This window comes from Bacillus rossius (assembly GCF_032445375.1).
Source record: "Bacillus rossius redtenbacheri isolate Brsri chromosome 4 unlocalized genomic scaffold, Brsri_v3 Brsri_v3_scf4_2, whole genome shotgun sequence".
Lineage (NCBI taxonomy): Eukaryota > Metazoa > Arthropoda > Insecta > Phasmatodea > Bacillidae > Bacillus > Bacillus rossius.
The window spans coordinates 41,244,929-41,263,123 of record NW_026962011.1 but is presented as its reverse complement, the minus strand read 5'-3'; the positions used below and the strand labels follow the sequence as shown (position 1 = coordinate 41,263,123).

General features: G+C 41.9%; 1 protein-coding gene across 1 annotated transcript in view; it reads right to left on the bottom strand.

Annotated features, from left to right (window-relative positions):
• LOC134542064 (E3 ubiquitin-protein ligase TRIM9) overlaps positions 1–18,195 on the bottom strand; it is a 423,241-nt gene that overhangs the window by 365,798 nt on the left and 39,248 nt on the right. The gene's annotated exons all lie outside the window — the stretch shown is intronic.

The window sequence follows — 18,195 nt, the reverse complement described above, 5'->3', positions numbered from 1 at the left end:
AGTCAACACAGTCAATAAAGTTCAGTTTAAATTTGAAAAATTAAATAAATAAAATTTAGAGAATAATAAATATATATGACATAGGTCATTTGGACTAAATATTATAAGATTCTTAATTATAAATATTTATTATTGATTATTTAATATTTTAAAAGAAAATAACAAAATTTTATAATAAATTCAAAAATTTGATTTAAGTTTAATCATTTTTTAAATATTTATTATTTTCTTAATTTAATATTCACTTTTCATTTTTATCAAAAAGTTTTCATTAAATTTGTTCATTTATTTTTATAAAAATTTATTATTTATTCAATTTAATATTAAATATTAAAAATTAATATTTTAATTTGATTTCGATTTTAATTATCACAATTTTTTTATTAAATTTATTTCTTTATTTTGTAAATATTAAATAACCAATAATAAATAATTACCTTTAATAATTTAATAATATTAAGTATTAATTACATGAAATAATATTTTAATTTATATCATTAAATAGTACATACGGAAAGTTAACCTCAATTATATTGGAGCACTTTAAAAAAAGTTTATAAGCACAATTTTTATACTAATATTTACGAATCGTAAATAATATTAATCAAAATACTCAATTTAAATCACTACTGAATATAATTTATTAGCACATATATAATTCGCACTAGTATGAAACTAAAACACGTGTTGTGAATGTAGAAACTAGAAACATGTGGATAAACAGTGATCAGAGGCGACGAGCGTGCCAACATGCGCGACTAATAGAGGTTCTATTTCTACTTTGTTGGTAGCTTTTTTTCCCCCGAGACTTAATGAGCAGTTTAGTGGGCAGCTTCAACCTGTTAATTTCGTGTTACAGTGATGCGCGCGCATCTTAAAATTTCACTCTCATCATTTTTTTTTCATAACGCGCCTAAAGAAGTATAACTTCAAAAATCAGCAGATTGTCAGTTTATTCATTCTTTTTTAAACATTCAACTTGTTGGTGACTTGTCTATCATTAAGAAGGCATCAACACATTTAATGACTTCTTTTTTACGTGACGTCTAATAAATCGATGAACGCTGGCTGCACGCATGAAGAAGTGTCCCGTAACGCACATTGTCCCACTACGATGTGTCCCGTTACGCTAATTGTACGCTTGAGCCGCATCTCTCTTCCACTCGATTGGAACAACCATCGATTTGACTTTTCAATCATGTTTTCGTCGTTTGAATTATTAATATAATGTAATTTAAAGATCGTCCACAGATTTTTTGAGAAAGTCAAATGCAATCTTCGTGTTTGAAGATTTCCTAGCAGTGTGACAAGAGATGTGAGTTATTTAGACCAATACAAATTTCCCCCCACAGCGTAGTCGGGCCGCGAACCCGGAACCCCTTGCACGAAGGCCGACGTGCAACTGCGCTACGGAGGCGGCCACGATTCACACGCTGCAGCTGACGGAACAGGCGGCGCTAGCACACGCAACATTACGAGCGAGAAGCTTGCCATCGTGTCGAGGATTTTCAAGAATTTATTGACCTTGATTCCTAGTGGCCTGTGCCCAGGTTTGTACTTACACTCATGGCAGGGGGTGCTAACATCTCGAGCACGAAAGTAAATACCAACCATTTTTCTGGCCTTCATGGGCGAAGCGCGCTTCGTGTAGCTTCGGTAATGTCCGTCCTTGACTTTTTATATACGGATATCATATCTGTTTTTTCAGAACGTTACGGCGTGCGTTTTCGTATATTTTCGGTAATTTATAACCGTGCAAAAAATAATCTGGTGATAATCTGCTAAGTACACTAAACACTGATGAGAACATCTCAAAATTTGTTGTATCTTTGATTGACCTTTTTTTTTTTGAACTTTGCAACTGTGGTTTATGATCAATTTATTTATTTATTTAATTATTGCTACGGCAGTTCGTTAACGATAATTTCTTCAGTCCATAAACCCGCCGAGCGATATCTTTAAGAAACACGCTGTCAGTTCTCTCAGTTATCGTTTCTTGGGCGCCCGGTAGTTGTTCGGCGAGGCACTAAACCCACTTATGAATCACGGGAGGAGGACCCGAGCCCTCCAGGGTATGTTTATAAAGAAATTTGAAAGAGAGAGATAGAGAGAAGGGAGATGCTCTCGCCCGCTGTTGCCAGTTACCGCCGATCTTCCCCCCCCCCCCCTCGCAGGAGTACCAACGAGCAAAATGAAAAGCACTTCCAGTGTAGGAACTCCCTGGAGGGTTGAATTCTCAAATTGTTATACCGAGTAGAAGAGCAGAAGGATGTAGCAGGGGAAGAAGGAAGGGAAAAGGGATGTTTCTTCCTCTCTCTCTTCAACCCCGCAACCCGCTCATCACCCTACAGTATCTCGTGTCTTCGTTTTATATCTCTCGGCACGGAGATGCGGCAGTTGATGATGGTGGCGGCGGCAGTGGCGCGGTGCTGCCCCCCTCTTCTTGTTATCTCTAGCCGGGGGCTGTTTGGGTTCTTGCGCGGCGGCCATTACTCGGCTGAGCTGCCTGCGCCGGGGCAATGAGTGGAAACACACACCGCGAGACTACAGACGACCCCCCCCCCTCCCCCTTCAGCCGGCGAGCTTTGTATCACGTGACACCCTCGACAAACCACAAACAAAACAAAAGGTTTTAAGGGAACGGGGTTATATCCATAGATATCCAAATAAATAACATGCTCCTGAATTTGAAAATGCGCGACCTGCTCCATATTACTGTTGTTTTTTTTATTGCAAATCTGCTAAGATTGCCCGATTAAAAAATTAAATTTAAATTATTTTTTTTCAGTGACTCGTGTTCCCTGATTTATAAGTAGTTTCCACTGATTCTTCAGTTAAATCCTCCAGTTTGAGCACAGATCCTCTATGATTTTCACTTATTTACCCGTAAGTTTATTACCAGAATATATAATTCAAATCGCATATTCACGTTTAGAGTGAACATTGCAAGACTTCTATTACATTAATTACCAACATTCTAGGTGAAAAAAAAACGCACCTTCAAGTTAAATAATTACCTAATTAGTATATTTAAAGTATCATAAAGTTACAAAATCGTAAAATGAAGTTTCTAGGGACGCATTAAAAACCACGACACAATTTCATCGCACCTTTTAGAGTTCACTACCCAAATTATCATGGAACTCTAATGTTGTCGCCAATGCTGTCAGAGACTCCCATGCTTGTAAACTAGATAAGACAGGGGATTGGAATTGTTCACCTACTTTATGTACTAACTTGATCAAAACCTCAAAAACAATTATATACATTTTTTTTGTTGATATTTCATACATGCAAATTAAAAGTTTAAGAAACATAATTATTTATATAGGCTTTTGTGTATCGTTCAGAGATTGATAAACATACCGTAAGATCAAATTTTTTTTACATACCATAATGGCGATTGTTAGTAATATGAAGTTCATGTTTAAAACTAACAACGAATACTACGAACCCATACTTCCTTGTACAGGACGCTCTGTGTGGAGGTTATTTTTGTTTAAAACCTCGGGAAATTATTTTTTTTTTGTTGGTCGTCAGCACAGGAAGTCTTAACTTCAGCTCAAGAAGTCTTATCTACAGGCGATGGTTGTTATTGTTTTCCGCCACATGAAAAAAAAAATCAACAGTATAAGCCGAGACTTACGACGCAGGGTTCTGAGCACTACGACTGAAATAAACTAAGGAACAGAGAGGGAAAAACCGCTTAGTGCTCATACCTATGAGTCGTTCCACGGTCTGACTAGGAACTTCGTCGGTCCGGCCTCCTCGTTTTCATTGACCCCAAATCAGACGTCTGAATAATCTAAGTTCGTACATTTTACAAATGTGAAAAAAAAAAGGGAGGGGGTTAACGCGATTAGGTTAGGTCTGTCGCGTAAATAAAAATCACGAAAATAATAATTTATTATTTTTTTAAGGATGGTGGATACTCGCACGTCTAAGTATCATAAATTAAATTAATGGTTAGTTACGTTTGCGCAGTAATAATACGTCAAAACGTTGTTAAAGAATTAGAATTGTCCGTTCTTTATTATTTTTCGAGAGAGTGGATTTTCGCAAGTATAAGTGATCGGGACTAAAATGAAAGGTCGGTTAGGTAAGGTCAACGACGTATAAAGTAACACTATAAAATCAAATAATTGTATTAAATATCTTTATTGTTTTTATCCCTCCCGACCACAAAGTTGCGCGAGCGAGCGGAGAACTTGGGGAAACGTTCGGGGCTGATCGGGGGTAAGTGAATCGCAGGCGCACGCACAGAGCTGCCGCTGCTACAGTACAAGCGGACCCCTAACGTGCGGGCTATAAACTACCCCCTTCCTTCCGCACGATAGCGGCGTATCGAACACCCGCAATACAACGTCCGATTGCCGTTTGGGAGCAATAAATGTTCGCTCGACCGATGGACGCATAAAACATATCGGCACCGCGAAAACAAACACAACTACATTCACGTTATCTTTATTGCACTGAGCAAATTCTGCCCGTCTACAGAAGTGGTTAGTTCAACATACTTGATATATTTAATATTTAACCAGTAAAAGTTTTATTTATTTTTAATTTTGAAAAAGCTGTCTAATGTAATAACTTACGTAGAACACACAGTTAAAGTAAAAACATCAATGGGTTTGTTCCTAAATGTTAAAAATTTACATCAGATTCACGATTGAAAAGTCATTACGTAAGAACACTATTAAATGTTATATTTAAAGGTCATTTCAACTTTTTTCCGTGTTTCGTATCACCAACCACCGGCAACTGGCGCGAATATAAATTTCTGACAAGCTTCAAACTTATTCTTTGTCATCTTTGTAGAACACGGTATATTACGAAAATGAAACACCTTGGCATTCCTATGAGTACGAGTCGGGGGAGAATGCTGCATTGAGGTACATATTTCCCGGTCGAAGAACGTAAAATCGATCCTGTCAACAGTATATGTTCAATTGCAACTACAGTACACTCCCGATTATCCGCGAAATTATGTGGCAGGGCCACCGCGGATAGTGAAAATCGCGGATAATCCGCAAAAGAGCCGAAAATGGGAAACAAAAAAGGAAACATTAATTTCAACTTAAAATTATAAAAATGTATGTACAGTAAAAGTTACAATTAACAGTAAAAAAATTTTAAATGATACTAAATTGTTAGTATTTTAGTAAATAATTAACATCATTTCAGTAATGTAAACATAAAAGTGCTCGGTACTTGTTTCGTAACAAGGATACAGAACTGTACGTACTCAGAGACTTCACTAGACACTGCGTGAGTTCCGAGAAGGCCTGTGGCGTTTTACTGTATACTGCACACAATACACTCGTCAGTAAGAGTTCAAATTTGCTCACTTGTAATAAAATACAGATTTACATGTGTGCTGTATTTTTTTCGTAGCATGCCCGCGGATAATAGGGAGTTTACTGTAGTTGGGTTTCACAATTCACGCGACGAAGTCGGTAGGGTGTAGCCGACCGCGCGCCCCACGCAGCGAAATGTGTCCGCTGTACCTCTCGACGACCGCAGGCTGTTTTTACTCGCGGCTCTCCGGCCGAACAGAGCTGTCGCTATGTCGGCCTCTGTGCGTATCTCGTTACTGCGTTCTCGTAGGGCGGCGAGGGATTTGAAGGGAAGGGGGGGGGGTGTGAGGGTTTTAGGGGGGAGGGCGGGGAGATAAACAGCCCCGCCTGTTCGCACCGCGCCACTGCGTGGCTCGCATCACGCGTCAGTTTTTACGCCGGCAAACAGCTTGCTGTAGGAAGGGAGGGGGGGGGGGGGGGGGCAGACCGAGCCCTCGCCCTGCCGCCGCAAGCCACAGTGGCGCCATCTATCCTCCGGGGCCAGAGTTCACAGAGCGGAGCTGTTTCCTTTAAATAACCGGGCTGCGCTCAACACAACAGTCGCTCTTCAGGCGGTGCTGGCGCCACACGGAGAAGGGGGTGGGGGTGAGGCGCCAGACACACCGTCCTCCATGTACCGCGGTTCCTTACCTTCGTTTAGTTCAGTGGCTGTTTATACTTTTAAGCCTGGTCTAAAATTGCAATGTCCTAACTTGTGTCCGAAGGACACTCTTCGCTGATTGGTCCACGTGACCCTCTGACGTCATGCGTCATGTGGGCAAATGTCCGAAGACATTTGTCAATTTGAACTTTTTGTCCCAACCTGTGTCCTTTGGTAGCATAGAACAGCAACAGAACACCAACGATATTACAGTTTCCGGTTCCCGTTTGCAAAACATGCACGAAACACTAAACAAAAAACAATCGAAAGACATTTACTGCGTTCTTGTGACAACTTTAGAAATCAACAGTTTCGGACATAGGACACTGCAATTGTAGACAAATCTGTTCTCCGTGTGTCAATGTGACGTCATTCACATTCGGATAAGGACGCGGACCACGCACAGGTTAGGACAATTGTAGACGGGCCTTTACTGGTATTTATTTCTTGTACAGGGCTTCGCAAACGTCTAGTTCCCAGACACACACACGACATGATAATCTACGGTGAGAGTCTGCCATAACAATGCACTGCATGGGTGCACAACGGTTATATGACGAAATTTTTTCCCTCCTTTAGAAAGTAAAAAAAAAAAAACCGAGGTTTTGGTGTTATTTAAAAGACCTAATTTCGCAATAAACTATTCCCGCAATCTAAGGTCGACAGTTACAAAATTCAAAGACTCATTTTATTGTGCAAGGTCACAACCTCCACCAAATCCTCCTCAATCTGCGCCAATTAATCATCAAAATAAAAGCAAGAATGTAAAAGCTTAAAAAAAAAAAAAGCACAGTTTTTTTTTTTAAATTATTGTAAATCATGCATCTTTTGGAATATTTTCTAAATACCGATCATAAACTTTTAAAATCTAGCAACATTGTCGATAGTTCGAATCTTGGATGGCAACCAGCAGAACTGACAAACGAGTTCTGAGGCAGACATCGTGAGATTTCCGCTTTACTGTCCATAAACATGCCAGGAAAACAGGAATTTTTTTTTCCGCCAGAACGATCTGACGCAATATTGCTGGAAGTCACGAACAGCGACTCTTCTAACAGCTGGTTCTCGGAACGACAGGAAAAACGAATGACTCACTCCGCAGCCCGGGGTGAAGGCGACACTTCCGCGCGAAGTCAGGTGACGGTTGGATCTGTCAGGTTGAAGCAGGATGCGAGACGGGCCAAGGTCCTCCACAAACACTCAACACACAGACTCTTCCAACACTTGTAAAAAGGGATGTAATGCAATATCTTCTCCTAGAAACAAACCCTGGTGAGGATACTTTTTACCAACGTTAGCTTTTTCATTGGCTTAGTTCTTAGCGAGAGAACTTTTTTTTTCTCTTACTTCTCTCCTAGCTGGGCATCGTTGGCTCGCGGTCCGTAAAGGGGCGTGTCCGAATAGCTGCGGTCCAATCATGAACACAGTGCAAGAGTTTGAAGGTTTGCAGTCCAGCTTTCGACCAATTGGATCCGCGAAATTTTCGTACCCCTAGTTAAGAAGCCATCCCCAAATTTTGCCTGCCGTGATCTAGGCGACACCGTGACAAACAAAAACTAGGATGACCGAGTTGGGATTCGAACCCAGGTCCTCTTGAGTGCTAGTTCACGGTCTCACCACTGCGCCACCTCGCACCGTAACACACCTCGGCAAGGGACAAGGGGCTAGGGGAATCGCTGTTCCATCAGAAAGGCTTCAAGACTGAAATCAAAGTAAGTTAACAAACACACGTAGCAGGCACGAGCACAACGGAAATCAAGAAAATCGATTCAAACTACACGGAGTAAGAAATAATGTAATTACAAGAAATTTCGAAGTGATTTTTTTTTAAAATTCCGATTAAGTTATTTATTTATTTATTTATTTATTTATTTATTCAATTTTTGTTCTGTAGATCCCATATGGAGGTAAGGACTCCGGGATATAGAACAAGTCAATTAATACAAATATATACATATATACAAACAAACTGTACAACCACAAAAACTAGATATTACAGAGTACTTTTACATTTCAAAAGTAAGAAAGAGAGATAAAAAAAAACATGGGTAGGTACATAAGAAATTGTATAAACTGAAATATAAAGCTCAGAGTGAAGTTAGAGTTAGTTTACAAAACTCAATATTTTTCTCCTCGTTTTGTAATGTATTTAAATAAAATTTACCAGAGTTTAGTTTTCTTATCTCTTATTAGGTCAAAGAATTCTATCAGAGAGTACGAAGGATGTTCTAACAGAACTTGTTTGATTGTTCTTTTGAATATAGATAAATCTGTTATATTTGTGACATTTTGTGGCAATAAGTTAAGTCGAGGTGATGACTTCATCAGAGTAAAACGAAAAATGTAACGCCTGCAGAGTAACGAAAAGTGCAACGCGATTTTTCTCAGCATGTTTTAGCTATCAAATTGCTTGCCGAAAACACTAATGGCAGCAGCAGTGTCTGCCACTATAGCTCACTTGCATACTTGCTCACTCGCACACTTCCGCACTAGGATACTTGCTGACACGCACTTATACAACACTCGCCTGTACGCTTGAATACTTGTACACTTGTAAACAAGGTCAAAATATTTTAGTATCCTACAACAAATGTGCTATCCCTCTATCTGTGAAGTTTCCCTTGAAACGCGCGTGGCGGCCATGCACTTTTTTTTTTTTAGTTATACTTCTTTAGACGCGTTATGAAATAAATTAGACATTTTTACGATACGTACGTACCATGCAACGAAATTTTCACAGGATGAAAAAAACGGCTACATACAAATAAAAATATATGTGCTTTTAAATCGTATACTTTAGTGATTGTAATCACATACTGGTCCATATAATAAAAAAAATATTTATTTTGAATATTAGTGATATAAATTATGTTTATAAACTTTTTCAAGTGTATTTTCAGTGTATTTTATATAAAGGAGGTTATGTTCTCGAATGCATAATTTATTTGCATTACAAAAAATCATGAATTATTACATGCTTATTTAATAAATAATTAAAAATAATAAATTATAAAAACATTCGTTAATAATTTTAATTTATCTCGATTATTTTATTAAATAAAATAATTAATTTTATACTCGTTTTTATATTCATATCGAACACTGAGTATTAATGTAATTTTTTTTTTCAATTCGTTCAAATTTAAACTTTACCAACAGTACTTATAATAACCCTACAGTCATTTTATTTTATTACTAGCTTTTACCCGCAGCTTCGCTCGCATTGAAGCCATTAATTAAGTATCAGAGATCATTACAATAGAAATGAATGAATCAAATATATTTCTCTGTAACAAAAATAAATAATTTTGAATTTTGAATTTTGACCGTCGATAATACAGTGCAACGGTATTGCAGTACTCAGGGTTGAAAATTCATAACTGGAATGCTAGATGGCGTTAAAAGTAGCTAGATTTTGAGATTTTTTGACAAACATTTTTTATCTTTCGTAAAAAAAATTTTTTTTCAATAAAAAGTAATAAAATGTGTACAAAGTTTCATTTTGATCGGTTAAGTTTTTGCGTGAAAGCGTAACAAACAAACTTACATTCATATTTATAAATATTATTAGGGTTTTTTATCAATTTTTTCGCATACATAATTAAAGTCGGTTTTTTTTTTAATTTTTTTTTTTTTACCAAGTCAACTACCATGTACTGCTAACGCACGCACACGCACCTGTTCTTGTCTTATCGACGAGTGGTTCTCCTGACACGCGATCACTCGCTTATCGCAGAGGTGGCCCTCCTGCCCGTGGCTGCCAAGCGACCAGGGCTGCAACCTACATAACCTACATAACCTACATAGGTTTATTTAAAGTTTGGGAATATTCGTGTCGCCACCCACCGCGAGGAACTCATTTCACTTCCTGCACCGTGAAACCTCTTTCTTTGCCACAACAATCCATTCGTTGTGGCAAACAAACATACTTTGCTTGAACATGGGCTAAGTTATGCTGCTGTAAACAATGTATTGACATATATGATATATTATATATATATATATTCTCTCACTAAACTCACGTTGCTTAATAAGTGTACAAGCTGAACGTTTCACGACAATAATTGTGGACATTGAGCTGACGTCTCCGGGGTAGCGAACCGGCGGTTCTCATTAAAACTTTTTTTTTCTTTGTGCAAGGCTAAGCCACGCTGTAATTACGGTGAGTTCCGGCAGAAAACCAGTGTTGCCAACACTGCGGCAGGGCTGCCTTTCGTCGTTCACCAGGCCCGCGGTCGTGACGCCACTGCGTTCGCGCTCCAGCGCGTCTAGATGACGATTTACGACGCGAAAACGTTCCATTCGCTCGTTACAGTAGCGGTCGGTCGACCTATCTTGTGAGACAAAAAATTGGTTGTCTGTAAAGTCTCGGTTTTTCGGACGATAGTTTAAAGTGACAACGTCATAACAAAAACATTGATGAAATGATTGCATAGTTTTATGATTAAAATTGAATCATTTTTATTGATTTATCACTATTTTGTATGGATACAAAGAAGGAGTGAAATGAAATCTACAATTCAATTGATACATTTACTTTTATTTCACTCATTAATTCAAATATGTTTATTACTTTAACGAAGGGATTATTTTAACTATAACTTTTATACATGTTTGCTATTTAACTTCTTCCAATCTGTGTTATTCTGTTAAGGATAGGACGATGATAGGATAAGTAGGAAACGAATGGGAGTGTTTCAATTTTAATGTGCCTCGAAAAAGTCAAATCGATGGTTGTTCCAATCGAGTGGAAGATAGATAGATGCGGCGCAAGCGTACAATGAGCGTAACGGGACACAGCGTAACGGGACAATGTGCGTAACAGGACAATGAGTAATCCTTTTTCGTGCGTGCAGCCGGCTTTCATCGATTTATTAGACGTTGTCACGTCAAAAAAAAACGTCAGATTTGAATCGCTAATAACTACGAGACTAATAACGCGTCGACAGTGGTTGACCCCACAACGGACACATCATGTCTGTACGTGTTTGTCGCGCAGAATTTTTGTTTTGTTTTGCCTGTGACGTAATCGTACCAGTGTGTTCGCATGCGCGTGATTGTTACGAACTATTCGCGATGCGATCATGCTATTCTGTAACGATTATACAACTACGCTGTGTAACCATTGTATTACATATCGGTGCGAAATACTTGTTCAGATTTCATCCCAACGTTTTCTCAAAAAAATCTACGGTGCGGACCCGAATTGCGCCTATCTCTGTTTTTTTTTTGTCTGACTTTACACTTGATCTTTGCAATGACGGCTTCAGGATGACTTTTCGGGAGGGGCTATCGCACAAAGAAAGGTCGTAATTGCAAAAAATGAAAATGGTCAGATATTGGCCTTGGAATATTATTTACAAATTACAGGTTTCAAATACAGAACCTTAGTAGCTCCATACAATTTTGAACGAGATAAAAGTTTAACATATGAAATTAAATATTCAAGTGAACATAACTATACAATAATCAATAAAATTGGTCTCGGGAGGGTCTGTCGCCCCCACCGCCCCACTTCTGGAGCCACGCTTGGGTCTTTGAAATAATGGGCAAGTTTACTGAAGTCTTTGAAAAAATTTTCAACACTTTTTTATTATTTTTACTAGGAAAATCAAAAGAAATCACGGAAGTTTCGCTGTAGGCGTCGAGAACAACGAGCGCTCCGCTCTTACCTGAACAGCTTCGAAGTCAACCCAGAAAACTAATCACAGTCAGTCACTGCGGAAAAAAAAAAACTTTACGTCTTCTGACAGCGAACTGTAGAATGTATTTCTTCGTATTAACGGCTTATTAAAAGTGCACGCTTTTGCTCTATTTGAATTTTTTTTGCACAAATTATGGAAAAAAAAACTGTATTTTTTTTGTTGGAAATATGTGTTTTTTATTACACAGTTGGACATGATCGACGCATGGATACGAGACACCTGACTGACCCTTGCCTACAAAACCGTCCCAGACGGTTGATGCAGAGGCTAAAATAGGCAGGAGATATGCCACATAACTGTTTCGGACCGGAGAGAACTGTTATAGAATATTCTGTAGATACAGCGCGCCAGATACCAGCAGTGTGTGGGAAACTACTAGTATGGAAAATATTAACCCCCCCCCCCCCCCACCCTCCCCCCACCAAAAGAAGAAACTGGGGTAAAACTGCAAGCATGGACTACAACAATGTGGGAAAAGTACAGCGGAACTCTACCGATGGAATGAGTACAATAGTTTCGCTCTCGTAGTTTTGATAAAGAAGTGCACATAGTACGACTCTAGGTAACGCTGTCAACCCCAACTTAAAAGACATCAGATATCACTTCTGTTTTCCGACTGTGGCTACTAGATGCAGTTGCTTACATAAATCAACTCAACAGATCATGCACAAAATGAATTATTAGCTGCTGATAATAATGTAAACATATGTAACTAAAGAGTCAAAGAAATATTGTTATACATACTTTCACACGGTCATTTTCCCTGTTCGCAGTTTACCCCACCTGAACTTTTCCCCCTTTTCCAAGCAGGCGAGGAGGGAATGCACATTTTCCATTTCCCCCTTCTCACTTCAAGGCTCCTCAAAAGAGTGGCGTGCAGATGTTGATTCTAAACCACAAGCAGGATTTAAATTTGAGGACAGGAAAGGGTAAGGGGGGGGGGGGGGGGGAATATAACCACTTTGCCCGCTGTTTGCATTCACAATTTTTTTCTCTTATGTTTGTAGAAATGATAGATTTGGGAGGGAGGGGTTATCATCCATCTCCCCTCCCTTGCGTATGCCCCTGACCACAAGGGATTGATTTGGAGACAAGGAGGGTGAAACCAAGCATGTCCGCAGTGCTGCCACACCACGCGAAGAATAAAACGTAACACTGTGGTGAGAAAGTAATTGATTGGCAACTCTAAAGAGGGACAGTATTCAGATGCCACACCTGCCAGCGGACCTGGCCCACACTCTCTGGACCGGAGGGGCGCCCTCCCAGGCAGCATCTGGCGCCTCTTAACCCCCCACCCACCCCATCCCCGGTACCGAAATTGACAAAGCATTACCCCTCGCGCCGCGCGGTAATCAAAACATACGGACCCGGACTCAGGTGTGCATTAAAGTCTCCCGCTTAGCGATCTAACTTTTCGCAGGAGGTCCAGGGGTGGGTGAGTGGGTGAATTGGGGGGAGAGGGGGGTTGGAGAAAAAAGTTTAACATCGCTCGTAACTCGCTGCGGCACCCCCTCCCCCCACCAATGGAAAAGGGGGGGGGGGGGGGGGCGAGGAGGCAGCAGCGCACCGGGGTCCTGCTGGAATATGCATCAGGTTCAAGACGGCTTCTGCGGACGGCCGCTAGCCACTCTCACGCCGTCGTCGAGGAAGATATAGTCCACTTACAAGTTTCCTCACTTGGGTGCGAACTCGAGGGCCTACCACCACCTCGACGATCCGGGTCAGATGTGGCCCTAAAGGGCTACGGCGGTCGCTAAGGGCGTGAGTGCCTGGCGTGTCCGACGACTCTTCGCCTCAAAGCACAAAGGCACCTGAATTGGTGCGCAGACATACACCTTCGGGAGTTCCGTAACCTGCATCTGTTATCAATACTGTTTTATTCCGAAATAATGTTACAGCTGAAAAAAAAATATATTCATCAGAAAAACTCCTCCTTTCTCCCCTGGTTGGTGGAATAATTTCAATGGAGATCAGCTATTTCCGAGCGGGCCGCAGGCGCTCACTAGTATAACAAATGGCCTAGTCATTACGCAGGAAAGCTCTTCGCTTGGGCTTTCCAAACTAGGTATTTATTGCCACTTGATGCGGGAAAAAAAAAAAAACTCGCTATCCTAGCCAATTCAGACCATCGCATCGCCGCAAAAAAAAAAAAAAAAAAGCCTTTGAACTTGATTAAACAGCCAAAATATTTTCGCGTCTTTTAATATTGCGCACCGAATTCGTTACGCCCAATAAATAGCAAACTTTTTTTTTTCAATGCACACTAATGAAATAATTCACTGGTGGCTTACTCCTTCCAGAGGAAGCATGGACTACGTGTTGGAAATTGCTTCAATATAATTATATCCGTGTGTAATGTGTAGTAAGTATTTAACTGTACACGAGTAAAGATCATTGAAATGTTTATTGCGTCAAAACACATATCTTACATTTAATAATTCCAACAGACGCGTGTGTCTGCAAACGTAAGCACTTCTCACGTCCGCAGGTTCTCGACAGTTCCTCCGTGCAACGTTGCAAGCCAGTGCTGCAGCCACGCGCAGAAGATAAAGGTACGCGCGCACTAGGGCGTCACGGCAAGGACAGACGGCCGTCACGGAAAAATACAAAAATGTATAACGTGTAGAGTAATAGAAGTGCGCGCACCACGGCGGGACGGCCGGGAAAGGACGATCGGTAGCTTCGGCCGTCCGACAGAAAGTTCACGAGAGGGAATCAAAAGTCAGTGCGGTGCGTGCCGAACCGTCCGTCCCGATGAGGCATCGGCAATTCTTAGCAGTCGCACGTGCAGGACAGGACGGCCGGTACCGCCATTTGAGTTGTTATACACATTGTGCGAAATGGATGTCTCAGAGTTAATAATGTTGGTTGAAAATTATGAAGAGCTAAATAACACGCGGCATGCACAATATTTTAACATTACTAGGCGAGATAACTGCTGGGAAGAAATAGGTTCCATCATGAATGTTTATGTTATGGATCCAGAATTCACGCTTTCTTCGCCGTTTACGTTTCTCTTCCACTTCCATTAATATTGTACTAACAACTACAAGTTCTTCGTCACTTTCCATTGCAGTGGCTCGGGCGACACTGTACCGTCCGAAACAATTTCCGTCCGTACCGTCCGTCGGACACGGGTTGGTGGCTAGTCCCGCCGACCTCCTTAATTACATTCTCTAAATACCTCCAGGCAACTTCTGGGATGGTCTCTCGCTGCTGGTTTTGTATCCTGCCGTAAAATTTCTCACGAGGGGAAGTGAGGGTAGCACAAGAGTACGCGCGTCAAAACTTTGTGCCGGCGGTGTGGGCCGCCATTTTTTATTCGCCCCTCCCTCCCTCCCTCCCGCCCCGAGAGGTCCGTTGTTGTTCTTCGGCCGCCAAAAATGCCCGAGCGTCGCCCTTTCAGAAATAGCCCGGACCCACCCTTTCCTCCCCCCGACCCACCGCCGGCGAGACACTGGCTTCGGACGGCGCGAGGACTTGTTCCGTCGTCGTCGTCGCGAACGAGGCCTCTTGCCCCGAGGTGACGACCTTCGCTGTCCTTATCGCGTCGAGGCAGCCGCGCGCACAGCGGCTCACGAGACCGATACGGCCCGAGCTCTTTATGTCCGGAACCGACCGAACCGGGTTGATTCCTGCTGATTGGCTGTTCACTTTGACAAGCCACGCCTCCTGACTGAGTCAAGGCCAAAAACAGCACCAAGGCACTATTTTTTTTTTTTAATTTTAGCCGGCCGCGAAGTTGATCCACGGGAATTTTTATATTCACTTTTCACAGAACGTTTCCGGTTGAGGTATTGCTCAAAATACTGTTTTTTTTTCTTCTTATTACTGTCACGATCGGTGGACTAATTACTTTACGTGACATTGTTATTTCAAGGCGATTAAAAGACTTACAGTAGCACAGTTAACTGCATTCTCGTTGGCCTGGTTACGGGAATGAAAATATCTTTCACAAATCATGTCCAGTAATAGAAGACGCTGTGTAGAAGATTTACTCATGTGTTCCAGTCTTATCAAGCAGTAAAATTTTCCAGACAAAAATAACTGTTTCTAATCATTAGTTTGTAGAGATGAATTATAATGCATATGACATTGTACATGTCGTAAAGAATACAACATTTAGAATCTTATCTTGTCCATAATTCTCTCTGGGAATTTTCTCGTTCTTTAAATTGCCATCCAGCCATTTCTTGTATAAAAAAAACCACTGCAACTACACTAAGTTTACTCGTCTGATAGGGTAAGCAGTACTTCAAACCTTTAAAGCATCCTTGTTGCTCTTACCTCAGGCAAGAAACCACAACCGCTGATGTTGACTTTTATAAGTTGTGCGGGTATTTGTTTTTAACCTGTGTTGCGGAAATAACGAATACATTACTGGGAAATTATCAGAAACGTAAATAAATCGTCACCAGCAGTGGTGGAGTATCCATATTGGAATAGAGAGAGGGGGTGGGGGGGGGGGGGGTGAACCCCTCCTTTCTTTCCACGAGCTCTGGAGCCATCAGTGTCCACAAGGTAAACCCCCGCGGGCCGTGTTCGTAACTTCTAGCAGACACACGCTGTTTACAGAACCTGCCAGCCTCTGTTTGGACACTTCCCGACTTGACTCACGTACCGTAAAAACCTGGAGTGTTTGCCGCTGGAGGTAAACTAAACACGTGGTCTTCCCGCAACCGGTGGAATCCACCACAGTTCCAACAAGACAAGCGTCCAAGGTTCACTCAGGTGGGCTGTCGTAGCCAGGGGCAGTTTTCTCGGGGGGGGTGGGGAGGGGGGGGGGAAATCCGAACGTTCATACAACACAATCGGAGGAAGCCTTCTGCAGCTCTAGGCATTACCTTATTTGGCCGGGACGGTCATTCAGGAAACCATTGTTCCCGCGCAGAACTGCTTTGATTCGTGTACAAATAGAAGACATTCACCCGAAAGAGACTTCACGAATCATGAGCGTCGCACTTTGTTGTGACGTTTTGATGAGTCATCGCTAGAGACCGGAAAAATTCGCGATTTTAATTACCTATATAGGATAGACTCCATGATCCTCTATACACTCGGGAAAATTACACCTGCTCATTGACTACTGACTTGTGACACCTGTTACCGGGCATTCTTGTGATTCGGTAGCTCTTTCGTTGAAGGGTTTTCATTGGCCCAGAGCCCTTCAGATAATCTGTCGCCCGATCACAGAAGCAGTCAAAAAGGCAAATGTATTTGGAAACCAGGCTATTATGAAATGAATCCGCGAATTTTTCAGGTCCCTGGTCATCGGTTCAATCTACCCCCACCAACTTTAAAGAATTTTCACTTCAAAAATTACAACATGAACCAGAATTCAGAAGCGGTTTATAAATTAGTTAGGGTTGAACAGGTGTTTGAGAACCGCAGAGCAAGTCGCTGCACAGCCCAGCTCTAGTCTCCCAAGGGAGAATCACACCTCGGTTGTGACTGCTTGTTGTCCGTGCGGTTCCCCGAGAGACCGGGACGGGTCGTCACCACAACGCCGAAATACATCAACGCCGAACGTACAATAACGCCGAATACCATAACGCCGAATGCCAAATTGACCGCAACGCCGACAGCTAGAAAACTGCTCTGTACCACAACGCCGAAATACAGTAACGCCGAAAAATGTTGCTGCGGGGAGGGGGGGGGGGGGGTTTACAGGAGCAAAATGAAAAACAACTTAATGAATTTGTGTGCTAACATTACCTGACCTAACCTTTGTGGCAGTCCTGCAATGACATTTTTCGGGGTTAATGTATTTAGGCGTTGTGGTCAATTTGGCATTTCGGCGTTATGGTTTTCGGCGTTATTGTACGTTCGGCGTTATGGTTTTCGGCGTTATTGTACGTTCGGCGTTGTGGTGCGTCCCCGACCGGGCCACTCCAGGACCAGGGGGAGCGGGGGTGACGCGCTACAGCACGCCTGGTGGTCGCCGTGGTCATGGGGGGCGGTCCCCCGGCACCTCCACTTCCACAGCTGCGGTGGGACGTGGCTAATTACCCGCCAGCAACTCGACGTGAAAAGGGGGGGGGGGGGGAGAGGAAAAAAATAACCACGTCTAGTGGCTCTGTACAAGCTTTGAATATATATACTGTATATAAGTCGCGAGTAGATAGGATTTACTCTACATTTTTCAGAAGCGTATGATGAGCAGCTTGGGAACTTCAACGCTGCAGTGCGCTGCCGTAACGCCCTGTATCGTCTTAGTTGTTATTTACACGTTAGAGCGCAGCACTGTCGCCTGCTGTAATTCCTCGCACCCCCCACCCATCATTCACTGCAGCTCAACGTCGTTCAACGGGAGGGGGAAGGGGTGTTTGAAGAGTTCGACACTTGTCCGCTAGGGACCACCACAAGTCGATGCCCTAGAGATGGTGGCGATTGCGGCGGTGAATTAACCAACTACCTCAAAACCGTATTAGAAATTTTAACCTGGGCTGGCGACTTCTATACAGTATATATATTCAAAGATACAAGGCAGGCA